The sequence below is a fragment of the Falco peregrinus genome, chromosome 9, assembly GCF_023634155.1.
Source record: "Falco peregrinus isolate bFalPer1 chromosome 9, bFalPer1.pri, whole genome shotgun sequence".
Classification (NCBI taxonomy): domain Eukaryota; kingdom Metazoa; phylum Chordata; class Aves; order Falconiformes; family Falconidae; genus Falco; species Falco peregrinus.
The window spans coordinates 30903867-30917976 of record NC_073729.1 but is presented as its reverse complement, the minus strand read 5'-3'; the positions used below and the strand labels follow the sequence as shown (position 1 = coordinate 30917976).

The 14110-nt window shown below is 38.0% G+C and overlaps 1 protein-coding gene across 5 annotated transcripts in view; it reads right to left on the bottom strand.

Moving 5' to 3' along the window:
• RIPOR3 (RIPOR family member 3) overlaps positions 1-14110 on the bottom strand; it is a 54117-nt gene that overhangs the window by 32529 nt on the left and 7478 nt on the right. Inside the window, exon 2 of one of the 5 annotated variants that reach the window (XM_055813262.1) lies at positions 12209-12277. The exons of 3 other annotated variants lie outside the window; for them this stretch is intronic. The gene's annotated coding sequence lies outside the window, so the exon portion shown is untranslated. Of the gene's footprint in view, positions 1-754; positions 777-12208; positions 12278-14110 lie in introns of those variants that run through there. One more of the 5 variants, XM_055813263.1, reaches the window with a different exon arrangement.

Sequence of the window (14110 nt, the reverse complement as noted above, 5' to 3'; positions counted from 1 at the left end):
CTGGCTGGATTTCTTTTGGATTGCTCTCTTCTGTTTTCCATCAGTCAAACTCTTTTGCTTTCTGGAGAATTGTGTTCTCTGCCATATGTCTATAGAATCCAAGTTACAATATAAGTAACAGACATATCCTTCAAAGCAGCTGTAGAAAATCACCCAGACAGTTAATATACAGAAAAATTCCCTTCCTTCCCCTGTCAAGCTGGTGTAATGTAAACATCACAACTGAGTAAAACTGAGTAAAACAAAAAGCTGGAGTATCTATTTGTACAGAGAAGTACAAACTCCAATAAACAACACTACATGCTCCACGCAAAGTTTGTCCTACATTACAGAATGTGCTCTAAAGAACGGTGAGCTCTTCATCTATCAGAGTAGATACTATAAAGAAACATCTGCACTCAACCCCTATGTCTGACCTTATCCCACCAGCATGGCTAGAATTAGTTAGACTAGAAGCCCAGAAATGTCAAGATAAGACTCTTTTCCTGGCTCTGCCACTAACTTGGAGAGCAACCTAACTCAATGCTCTTCCAGACTGCATATAAAGCACTGAATGGCTAAAAATACTTCCCAAGAGAAGTGAGATTTGAGAGTGCTTTGCTAATTCTGGCCTAGTCTACAAGTACAGGGAATTACTGTAAGTGGCTATGCTTTAGGTACCGCTATCTACTAAAGCAGTAAGGAAAGTTGACGTGGATTTCCACAGGCAGAGATCCTGCAGTGAGCTCTGACTATTTCATTAGAAGCCACTCACTCAGTTCCCTGGGCTGAGGTCTAACACTCCCATGTCTTTGCCTGTTAAACAGGCTGTGCCAAGCTCATGAATAGATCTGCAAAAAACAGGCAAAAGATTTAGAAAAAGATGTGAAAATCATGAATCAGAGCTAAACAACTACCTGCTTTGCAAGCTAACTGATTTGTCAGAAGAGCTGTTGGGCATGGCTAGGTATTTGGAATCTCAGTGCATCGAAGTCCACATGACTCCATAGCTTCAGTAGTACCAACAGAAATCTGTTACGTGGAAAAAAATAGGTGCACCTTAATGATCATTTAATCAAACTGTACAGCACTTACGTTCTCTTGCTTTGAAAAGATGCCTCCTTAACACCTTCAATCAGAGACTGTACTTGCATAATATCACAGCTAAAGTTTCAAAATATTTTCTAGTCTTTCCTCTAGTTTGCAGATGTTTATAAGACTGTGAACAGTCATCCCATCAAAAAGATCATTAGACTGAAAAAAACTAAGCAACTTACTGAAAAATGTAATTGTGTAACAAGCTGTTCACGGAAGAAACAAAAGGAATAGCCTCATGGTTATTGACCACATCCCTCATCAAGGCTAAGCTAGATTCCCAGGATCTATTCTTCCACTCTCTAACCTAGGAAAGTTAGTTCATGAGTAAAAGGGAAGAAGAAAGTGCAGGAAAAACTTGTCTAATTTTACAGGACTCCTAAAGTCTGCATAGCATGAGACTGAAAGCCTTTGAATCGTATAGACATGAAGCAAACAAAAACAGGCAGACCCTTCAGAGGGAACAGAAAGTGGGAAACGATGAGAAGACTCCCAAAGTAAAAATCTGTGATACTGTATTCTAGATGTGAAGAATTAAGTTGGGAACGTACAGAGCCCCAAAACTCAGCTGGTGAAAGAAAGGAATTGCTTAAGTTGCCTAGACGTGATTCTTCTCCCACATGTGTTTTCATAAATATAATCCTGGTCTTCAAGAAGATAGGCTGTTGCAAATTAGTAGAAATGGGACATGAATTGGACCTCACTTGCTCATAGCCATAAGCACTTAAAAATTCTCATGGGTCATTTGTTTTGTTTAACTGCACAAATCTCAGTCCTCAAGGCCACTGACCGTGTCATGCTCTGCTGTAACGCATAGCTACATTCAAAAGCAATTCACAAGCATATTTTCACAGTTCCCTCTTATAAGAATGAAGAGAATTTAAATAATGTTAGGAAAGCACCATTAAAGGGGGTTATCTTTCTGCCTTTGAAATAATGTCGACAAAGTCAAATACCACTTGGTACAACCCTGCATATATATTTTTCGTAGCGACCTACAAATCTTACAGCTCATTTCACACTTCTGAATAGAAGACTGTAAGTAGGATGTCAAGACAACATTTTATTTGTAAGGAAGATTTATAAATGCAGTTGTTTAAACAGAGGGGTTTGCTAGCCAGAGTGTCTGTATAAAAGTGCTGAGCTACATTACAACTGCTCCTGAGAAAAAGCATCTGGGCTCATCTCAGATTCAACTTTCCCTTTAGGCTAGAAATAAATCAGATAAGGACCCCCGACACGCTGAGTTCAGATCTGTCTTCCTACCTGTAACCTCTGCTGTGTAGGCCAATGTCTCCAAATCTCACAAATACAGGTATTATACCCTGGGGAGCAGAGGAACTTCCTCTCTTTTAATCTTCCCAAAAAGCACAGAATGTGAATACAGTAGCTAGCTAGGGGCTGGCATATGTGGAGCGCAAAAATATTGGGCCAAACTGAAGGAGTCTATTGCCAGGGGCAATAGAAACACCAAACTACTGGAAAAAAACATGGAGTCTTGAACAGTCTTACAAAGCTTGAGTCTTACACAGACCTCCAAACTGCCAGGTACTAATTGTCTCGAGCATTTTAATGGTGCAATTTTGTAAGATTTAAGACTTCATGTCTCAGAAATGTATTTTTAATATAAATCAAAAGAGTATTTTTTTCAAATCAGAGTATGTTTGTTTATCCTTGTTTCAATGATTTGCCGTAATAGACTATTAGCATTTAACCTTCAGTGTTACCAAGTATCCAGGCATGCCGGGCCAAACATGTGAGGTTCTAATCAGCAGTGAGTACACTCAAACTGCATGTTCTGCTTCGTCTCTGTTAGTATTAGGATATTCCTCAAGTCGAATGACCTTCATCCTCTACAAACAAAAAACGGGTGTCTGTTTGTGTTTACGGCTAAACTTTTCCAGCCCTAGTCACATATTTAATTGTTTCTGGGCACAATGGTTTCAAAAATTTTATGAGGAAAATATGACTCACTGACTTCTTGCAAAATATTTCTGCTTGTGTTTGAACTTTAAATTAGTAGCCATGTTTTTCTTTTAGTACCTCCAAGAGGTTCTCTTGAACTTGATGAACTGTTGCTGAAGTAAGGTATTCATGTTTCCTTACAATTTATAATGTTCCAGTTGTGAACGACCAGTTGGTTATAGGAGACACACACTTACTTCTAGTTCTGTGTCTGCAAAAATTGTACCGACTTCTGTTTCCTTCAGCTAATTGTGGACACACACATCGAGCTGACAGCCCAGTCAACAAGGGGCTACATATCTCACTAGTATGCCAGTGCCCGCTGTTCACTGGCTTTGGCAAGCAGCAGCTGACTAACAAAATAAAAGCCAGTTTGAAATGGAAGTAAATTATTAGTCACTATAGGAAATTAACACAATGACTGAACACAAACTATCAAATGTCAATCACTTAACGTCTTAGGATCATGTTTGTGATTCTGGATACATTGTCTGATCATGACAATTCCTCTGACCACCTGATGCTAACTTTCTCCTTACATTTTTAGACTATTATTATTTTTATTTGTAAATATTACATTAGCTTTACTTGGAAGGGCAATAGAGCCATTCTATCTTCTAGTTGTGGAAGCTGAACAGAGTCGATTTCATTTTGTACTATCACAACATAATCCTTTTCTCAGTATCAGATGTGCTCAACATTTTATTGGAGGGACTGCAGCTCTGACCGTAAAATATGTGGCTTATATTTCTGCCTATACAGAGAATCATCTTAGTTAGTAGATTTCTGCATAGCAGAGTACATAGATTTTATTGTAGGGTTGCCACCTAGAATCTATGTCTTTTTAAAGCATTCAGAAAATTCACTTCAGCCCCACGGCAGCCAAACAAATTTGCCATTAAAGTGTATTGGTTCTATACCATTTCTACTGAAACTCTACTTTCACTGTACGAAACCAAAATCAGTGGTGATTAAGTAGAAGAACATTTAGGGACTTTAGAGACATTCTCTGGACTTACTCCAGACATGATCTCTGATTCCCACTAATCATCTGCTGTTTCAAAAAAACCTTCCAGTCAAAAGTGTGAAGTTACTCATTCCACTTCCCTGAATTTATTACAAAATCCACCGCCATAAGTGTTTGGCTGCTGTAATTGCACCTGTATTGGGGTTTCAGCTGATAGAAATATATTTTGCAAACACTTAATAGATGGAAAGAGAACCCTAACATAATTACACCAGAAAATTTCTAACGTAAGTCAAATTTAAAGGCTGATTTTACAAACTGGGCTACATTTGTATTCTATCACATTGACGTAATCACAATTATTGTTCTTCCCCTCATTTATTTCAAAAGTCAGGAACAATGGAATTAACTAACACTTCTGAAAGCTTATGATGGGTGGTATCCATTTCAAAACATTTGCGGCAGACAATGGCATTTGGGTCTTTTATGACACTGATAAAGAAAAAAAATCAGATTGCCACAATACTGTCAAAAAAAAAAAAATCAGATTGTTACAATACTGTCAAACATTTTCAGCAAAGCCTTAGGGCTGATCTGGGCCTGAACCACTGAAGCTTTTTTTTATTTCAATGTACCATGGAACAGGCTGGAAATTTCTAGACCTTGGCACATTACTTTGCAGGATTGGATATCTAAAGAATCCAGACCATTAAAATTAATGAAACTCTTGAGATGTGATAACATCATGACTCAGCCCTAATTACTCTTAAAGGTAGATGTAATGAAGGCTGACTGAAGAAAGAATGAAGTGACCATCTTGTGTACAGCAGTCTTGAATCCACTGGGAAAATACACACTGTATTTAATCTTTGCTCTTGAGCATTCTTTAGAAAAACCATTGACCTCAGTAGCAATGTCTACTTTGCTAGATAAACATTCCAAATTTATGATTAAAACCCCTTCAATTTTAAGCATTTTTTGTGCAATTGTTAAGACAAACATTCTATTTATACAGTTATTGGCAGAACTAAGAAAAAATTTTCTGGTTATTTTTCTAGAGAAGAAAAGTAATTTGAATTAGGGAGACAGAAAGTGCCCTTGATGCTACATCTCAGTAAACAGCATTACACTCAAATAGGGATCCTTTCTTCAGATAAATCCTTCCTGTGGAAAGGATTCACAGCAGAATCTGAAAAGGTTATATGTAATTCACTTCAATTTAGGAATTGTGACTTTCACTTCAACTTGGGAATTGTGACTTGTGGATATCATTTATCTAAAACTGGTGTCTCACACCAACACATCTAACCTGTAACTAGCCCACCACGCAGACAGGGGAAAAGCCACTGCGGTTACAGAAAGGGGAAATGTATGTTTGATATTTTGTTTTCATATGGTAAAACAGATTTGTGAAAATGGAGGTAATGGAGGCCAATGATGAGCTTTCGAAATTTTTCCTTTTAGTATTTTTGTCATCTGTCTCTGAAGCACAAAGAGGTAAATTTTGCTTCTCCCTTGCACTTTTCCTGCTCTTCCATCTCACCTGATCATTTCTTTCTCCTGCCTTGTTTCTATAATGGGCATAAAACAATGTAGACAGCTGAACTTGTTCAGCTTTCTTTACAGAAAAATGCAATCCACGCAGGAAACCATCTTCTACCGAAGAGGTAATTTTAGCTATGGTGCTGTAAAGTCCACTGTATGTAGCTGTACAGAGCCATGAACAATCATTCTTCTACTCATATTCACCAGACATTTCTGCTGTTGTAAGACTAAGCAATGTGAGCAGTTACGTAGCAATTTTGCTGCAAGTGGAAGATTTTGCTTCTCTACATAGCTGCACATGTGTTCTGCAGAACTTCTTCGCCTAAATCTGTTTGATTTTTAGATGGGCCCTTTACTTTGCATCAAACTTACATCTGCCAGGTTGCATTTTGAAAAACTCAAATGATTCAGGAATACAATACCATTTTCAAAAGTAATCTGGGCTCTTAGGAGCTAGTTCAATTGATTTTTAATAAGAATTACATTCATAGCTTATACTATTTAGAAAGATGGTGCTTCAGTGTGTAACTCATTTTGGTATTCTTGCAAATTTTATCTAGGCAGATTCAACTCTTGCAATATATATTTAAATACTGCATACCTGACATACTTTCCTCCTAGCTGTGTTCAAGCCATAAAAAGAAAATCAGATAAACAGCTTTGATCCAAGTTATTGCTTTAGTCATTAGGCCCTTCTATAGCTTTATGCCACCTTCTGGAAATGAAGTTCTGGAGTCCAGGTTTCCTGTGCAGCAGTAAATTTAAATATCATAAACAGTCCCCTCTGATAGCTTCTCCTGTGCTGGAGGTAGTGCCTCTAATGTAACCATTTCAGTGCAGGTCTTTGAACACAGGACTCAACTTTCAAGTCCAAGATGACCTGTTTTTCAAGCCTGTGATTCAAAATGTTGCTGTATTTCTAATTAGTTTGCATCTAAGCATACAGATCCCAGTTCTATTCTCAGTGACAGTGGTGCACATCCAGAGGAAATTAAACAGTCATTTATTCCAGATTTCCAGTAGAATCCCGGGCAGAAATGTTGGCCTGCACTTAGTTAATGACCTGGAAACTATTTTTCAAGACATAATTTTGTGGTCAATTTTGCACCTCCCTCTAGTGGCAGCAGATATCAAACAAATGAAGCACAAAGGAGACCTTGTCACGGATCACACACTGATGTATTATGCCTATTTCTTTCATGGAAATTTGGTACTTGGAATCAAGGTTGGCTGTAAATCCCACTGTAACTTTTTGGTAATGTTGTAATAAGAAAAGAATCAGCGATTGCATATAACCAAAATCCTCGTTTACTTCCTTTGCCAGTATGTGGCATATTCATACAGCCACATGTAGTTTCTCCATGCTTGCCTACATCATAGCTCTTCTAGTTGCTGTGAGCACTTTTGCATTGAGTTTGCTTTCCTTCTCAGGGGAAGGCACAGAACAATTCACCCATTATCAGCTGATTTATGAGCACAGGGCTTGCTGCTAGCTTCTCTGGTTTCAATTTCGAACTTGATGACAAACTTGCAAGCCTGAATCAGAGATTCAGGAATGTGGCAGGCTCCACACGCTAGCCTGACTTGTAGCTTTTTCAGCTTTGGCAGAATTTGAGTCTGCAGTTAGCTTCATTATAATGAATACTTAAAAACAAATTCCTAACAAGAGAAGAAGCAGATGGCGCTGAGGGAGAGCAATTTACAAGTGATGAACTGGCTCTTCCATTTCTGACAAAGGAAAATTTGCCTGGCAGCAAGGCACTAAATCCTACCAATTCCATCCTTGAGAGGTTCCTTCTTCTTAATTAGGAACACCAAAGAACATTCTTCTGTAATAGATTTCTCATTCTCCTTGTTTGCCCCAATCTATGCGTGAATGTGTATTACAGATAGACTTACCAGGTGTGACCCTGTCTCCATATGTCAGCTAATGCAGAAGCCTCTTAAAAGCCCATTTGCAGGTCAAGTATGAAATAAGGAAGGAAATAAGGAAGGTCCTGTGTCTCAGCCTTAGGGTTGTGGAAAGCCCCAAGTCTAAGCTTCAATAGAAATCACCATGGTGGATAGCTACATGTTTTGACTATTATGCTGAGAATGATACATAATAACCAAAACAGATGACAAGCTTCCAGTAATAGTGAAATCTGAAGTGCAACATTATGTGAGATGTACTTTGTTATCTTCAAAAACTGAAGTCTGTGAATCACTGGTATGTGTCCTGGGGCATGCTTCTGAAGTGGGAGAAACTGTCTGTCATTTAGGTGTCTGATCAAGAAAATTGTCCCTTCATCAAGAACTAAACCATTAAGTCAACTTCCTATGGCAACCATGTTTTATTCCCATAAAAGTTACCAAAACAATCTTGTGCAACAGAAATAATGAAGTTGCTAAGTTAGGATCAGTATCCCAAAGAACACTGGAAAAAGACGAAAAGTATACAAAATGTCATATAAGAGGGAAATAGGATAGAGAAAAGTTTTATGTTTTAAAACAAAGTATTTTCTTTAATGCTGAATAGACACAGACTGAGTTTTTTCAGAGTCAGTATTTCCACTCCTGATTAGCGAATCTCAGTACCCATCTTAAGATAATGAAAAAGGGTGTATTTTTTAAGAAATAGATATCAAAATCAAGACAATTTAGAATGTCTTTTATCGGCCAGCTAACAGCTGAAGTGTCAAAAAAACTACTTGGTGTGTTTGAACATTTTATCTAGGCTGAAATTACTCAGTATCTTCTAACACAGGCTTGAACTCTACGTTTTCTAACAATTTAGGGTAGCTGTCATAGCAATCCTAACACTGTGTGCTTCACCAGTGTTCCCTTTCTGTAGACACTCCACAAGCATGTAAACTTAACTTGTGGAAAAAAACAAGAACCTTTGAATATGTGTTGATATATCTGTGCTTTCCCCTTCATTTCTTACCAATTCCTAATACATGTGCTCTGACATTCATGGCCTGTATTTTTTATGCTGTTATTCTCTGCTTTTATTTGGTTTGGGTTTGTTTTTAATGAGGTGAACTTTGCACAGCCCAACTCCAGCTCCTATAAAATCTGTGTCTTAAATGGCCAGATCTAGTGATTTCTGTACGGAGCAAAAAAAAAAAAAAGGCCTACATACTAACCACACAGCTGTACTTGGAAACAGATGTGTTACCCCCTTTAAACTGAACTAATGAGGACAGGATTATGGAACAGATAGGTCAGGAAAACTTCTGTCTAGATTTTGAATTTGGAATTATGGAAAGAGTACAGAAGAGACTGGTGCTTCCACATAAGTGGAGGGGAAAAGGATGGTAATTCTGCCAACAATGAAAATTTGCACTGCTACACCATCTTCAAGGCACTTCCAACTTTGTGACCCTGTTCATCCCACTGTCAGTTCTATCCACTTAACTCGCACAGGTTTCCCTCCCATCGAGAGCAGGCCAGACCCTCAGTTTAAATGAACTGCTATTCAAATCAATCGATTTACAGAAGTCCAGGATTTGGCTCTGTGTCTCCTTTGCATTTAGCAGGTGTGAAAGCACTCTAAATCACTTCTTTCAAGACATATAAAACATAAAGTAGACCAATTATTTAGGATCAGATGCTGTGAAAACCATAACTTCTGATAGAAATCTGACCAAACATGTAAATTTTTGAAACTAACTTTGCCTATTAGTGTGTTCTTGAAAGTGTCTTCTGCTGCTAAGTCAGAAATAGATGGGGTTTTTTAGGACCGTCGCTTCTCTGCCCAATCTTTCTCCCATCAGAGTCACTGGGGGCATTGCCATAACTTCAGAGAGAGGACGAACAAGACCTTTGTAGTCATGATTTGGCGCTTACACTGGAAAAATGCAGTACTGATGGCTTTCTATAGAAAAGATGCATCACATTTTCCCTCTGGTTCCTGGCTTAAGCTTCTTTAAAAAATTATTGTTGATTTGTCTTTAAATGCTCTTCATCAATACACTGCCTTGCAATACAGAGCGGGTCCCTTGCACTAATTAACAGCAGCAAAAAAGAATCTTCTGCTGTGTAAGGCTTTGTGAGACACAGCCATTACATGCAGAGGAAACTGGGATTAGTGGGGCCCTAGCTCCCCCAGGGACTACCATAATATAAATTATTAATAATAAAAATAAACATTGGCTAGCTTGAACTTCTCTTCGTCCCCTTAGAGCTTATTTTTGTGATGGAATTAGCTAAATAAAGCCCACTTGAAAGAATGCTTAATTGCAAACTGTCCAAACAAAACAAAATGGAACTAATTGCTTCTTAAACATTCAAAAAGAGATGACTTTGGAAACAGCTTAAAGACTAATGTATGTTAGGATACATGTGGGGAAGTGAGCAGTTAAGCAAAATGCAGTCTAAAATGGACAACATTTACTTTTAAACCAGGTATTCAAGTTTTGTCAGTCTAGTTCTGCCTAGTTTGGATTATTTCAAGCCTAAACAGAATTACAGCAATACTCTTTCGGAAATCATAAAATCAGAAGAGACATCTTGTGCACTGACTTCTAGATGTAGTTTGCCGAGGAAAGACTACAAAATCCACAATGATCATTACTCCATGGAGTGCCCCTTAAAACTGTCTTGGCCTGAAAAAGATAGCTTAACAAAGGCTACCATTTTAAGTGTTTTTTCTAAAGCAGTTATTTCCCTGGAAGTTGGGTAGGAAGAGCTTACACAAACAGTTCTGACAACACATCTCTAAAGGACAGTGGTGATGCCTTCCATCAGAATAACTGATTGCAGATCTGCCATGGCCTTTATAAACTTCCTTTCTTCAGGCCTGTTTTTGTAACTGCTATTTAATTCAAATATTTCACAGTCAGCAAATAGAAAGAATCTATTTGGGCATGTGAAAACTCCCTTTCCATATTCATTAATGCTTAAAAATTTAATGTTTTCTTAAACACTTACTTCTTAAATCAGAAATATTTCTAGCAAGACTAGAAAATTATATCTCTAATGCAACTGAAATTTGTAAACAAGGAAAAAAAGTGTACATTAGAAAGCACCAAAATCATACAGTCAAAATAATTTTAAAACATAATTAGTCATACAAGTTTTCTTTGGAGGACCACTGTGTGCTGTTATATGAAATCAGACCAGTCGTAAGCCATTGGAAGTGCACTGCCTAACCAGCCACATGTTTACTTTTCCACTTATCAATAACTGACATTAACAAGACTTCTGCCAGAGATGATAAATTCCTGGAAACGTCAGGCTCTTCTATATCACCCAGCCCAAGCACAAGAGAGCTACTCACTGGGGAAAAAAAAAAAAAAAAAAAAAAAAAAAAAAAAAAAAAAAAAAAAGGCAGACATAACTGGAAGTGCTAAGCAGAAGTTGCTCAGCAGGACCAGCTGAGATCAAACCACTTCAGCATTTAGGCCAAAAGCTAATCTAATTTGAAGGTCCCTTGAAATGTCATGAATATCATCAACAAACACGGCAAGAGTCACTTATGAAAATGCATTTCAATTTTGTGCACACACACACACACAAAAAAAAATCAATCAGCTCTCTGTCAAACTTCTTCAAAGACTGTGAACCCAAATGTTTGTTCCCTGAGGACTCAAAGCTTTTACTGCAACAAGTAGTCACATCTGCTCAGTGTTTCGTATTTTTCAGCATTGCAAGGAGTTTTTCTTAGTTCTTGGACTGGTTTACTCAGCATCTATGTGTAAGTACAGCAACAAAACTCCAACAGAAGAGATAACCGAGGTCTTCTGCAGCTTGTTTCTACCTCTCACCCCAAAAGACACAGGCAATCCTGGCAAAATGAGTATTCTTATGTATTTTGCCAGCACAGCTGTCTCTTCATGAGTTTCACCTTTTAACATTCCTCTTAATGCTTACACCTATGCCAGAAACTTTTTTACACAGATCTATACAGCTACACCTGAAAGGTTTGTTGTTTTTATACATCTAGTATAGTTTTGAAAGGTATTAGTAGTCTGCAGATAATGTAAAAAAATCAACATGAAAATCATCTGTGTATCTCTACTACCAGCACCTCGCTGCTATCAGAATATTGGTATTATTTACCATTAAAGTTCTCCTAAAATGAATGGAGCAACTTGGCAAGCCTGTGCTTCCTATCAGCATAGTTAAAACTATCCCTCAGACCTAAACCAATTAGTACTAACACATGCACAAGTTTACTGTGCACCATAACTGCTTCAATGCTTGTGTCTTTTGATAACGTAACCATGTTGGTAAAAGAAACCATTTTTCACAGTCCTTAACCTAATTTAGCTGAGGAAAGGAATTTGTAATATAGACAGGCACTTAAAAGCTGTAGAGAGGGGCTTATTACTTGTGTCTCGTTAGATACTACAAGAACTTTGCTAGTACAGCATCAGGGAAAAAGAAAACATTGTATTAACATACAGCACTGCCATATCAATACAGCTGCAGAAGCTTTTAATGTCATATGTCTACATCATTAAAAAAAAAACCCAACTGAAATGAAATAATAGCAGTACTACCTTTAAGCACAGAACAAAGGTTAGTATGGCTACATGGCAAGTGTAGAACAACTACAATTTTCAGTTTATAAAAAAAATCTGTGGGCAAGTCCCTCATGCCACATAAAACAAGACCTATTTTTGTGATGTAAATTGACTTAGTCTGTGTTACCCAGACTCTATTACTTACCTACAAGCCAATAATAATTGAGACTACTCTTGCAGAATAGGATCGTGCCACTTGACAACACTGGGCTCCCTGTAAGAAAGTTCTCTTAGTTCCTTTCAACACGGAAGGAGTGAATTGTAATGCTAACATGCACACTGAGTCAAGAGAGTAAAGAGCTCTTACCCAAGACCAACAAGCCAAAGACCCAAGGTATCAATCAGTTCACTGTACATACTGAACCTTAGTTCATCGGCTCCTATTGTCCTCATAGAATGAGGACAAACAACAGCCACCCTCAGGATGTGGTATGTAGGGAAATGCCACTCAGGTTTGCATCAAGTTATAGTTATTAGAGCTGCAGAGAGATCCAACACAAAAATGGACGGACACATGCATAGTCCATATTCACACAGCTGTTGCTTGACTGATAATTTAAGGAGTCCTGGTAATGGATGAGATCACCAGCAAAGAACTTTATGTTTCGGGACAACACGTAGGCCAAACAGCTACATATCACAGTACTGTGATGACTCCAGTGATATCAAAGGCACTATGTATGTACTGATCTGCTTTTCTGGCATCAGACAGGCATGATTTGTGAAAGACATAATCATCACGCATCTTGCCAGATGAGCCTGAGAGGATGGCAGCAGTGTCCAGAATGCTGAAAGGTGCTGTAAGCACAACAGTGATACGCCTTCCCGTTAATAAGGAACCATGCCTGGCTGGAGAGGCAGTAAATAGAACAGTACGTCCCTGTGATGTTCTATGTCCCCTGGCAGTTTTCCCACACTTGCAATATGACCCTCCAAACACCAGTGCATGGATCATTGATCTTACGAACTCACATTTGTGATCCTCTACAGAATTGTCATTGAGAATGTACAGATCAAGAACTTACTGGCAGCAAATCACTCTCGGGTGATCTTCAAAATTCAGAAATGGCCATTCAGATACAAAATATCCATGTTGACAAGTGATTCCAACAACATACTAAATCAGATCCAGAATTAAATCCAGATCCTGACACAGTTAACAGCAGTAATGGCAGACAGTGCATTCAATCTTATAATAGAAAAATGGTGTTTTATTCCATATGACTTGGCTTACCCAAGAGAAATATTTTACGATAAGCTACAGTTTTACTGTATTGTAAAGATAATCTGACAATTACAGGTCAAAGGATACTTGCTATTGCTTTAAATGGAACTAAAACCAGTCAAATTCATACACATACAGGGGAAAGATTAATCATGTACTACTACAGCTCTTGAGAAAACAAACTAGGCTGGGCAGATATGGAATTATGTCTGGATTGGAGATCTTACCAGAAGATGCAGTATATGTTCTCATCCAAAGCCTTCTCCTGCAAAGTACATACTTCTTAGACTTGTGGTTTTGTTCTTGAAGAACCCAAACCCCAAGCAATGTTGAGATACTCTGCACTGCTACTTGTTTTGCACTTCTGATGTTTGTTTGCAGGCAGCTGGGATGTCTGCACTGATTTTCTAAGGTTATTTAAATTTGTCTTTATTTGTTAACAAATTATGTTGGTTGCACAACACATTGGCATGTGAACACTTCAGAAAAGGGAGGGGCACAACTCCGCCTCAGTGGAATTAGGAACAAGATCCAATGACTTCAGCAGAGTTACACAAAGGATAGCTCTATTGTTTCAGTGGGAGTTGTGGTTAATTAAAGTAGTATTTCCTGTAAGCTTTCTACATGCAGGATTCTCTTCAAAGGTGACATTACCTTCAAGATCACTGTGTGGGCTTCCATTTTGGACAATGAATAACAAAAGCCTAGTGACAGTTTTCCATAAAATACATACATATATATATATATATATATATATATATATATACACACTATTGTACTAAAAGCATGAAAAAGGGCACACAGTGAAGTGCAGATATAAAT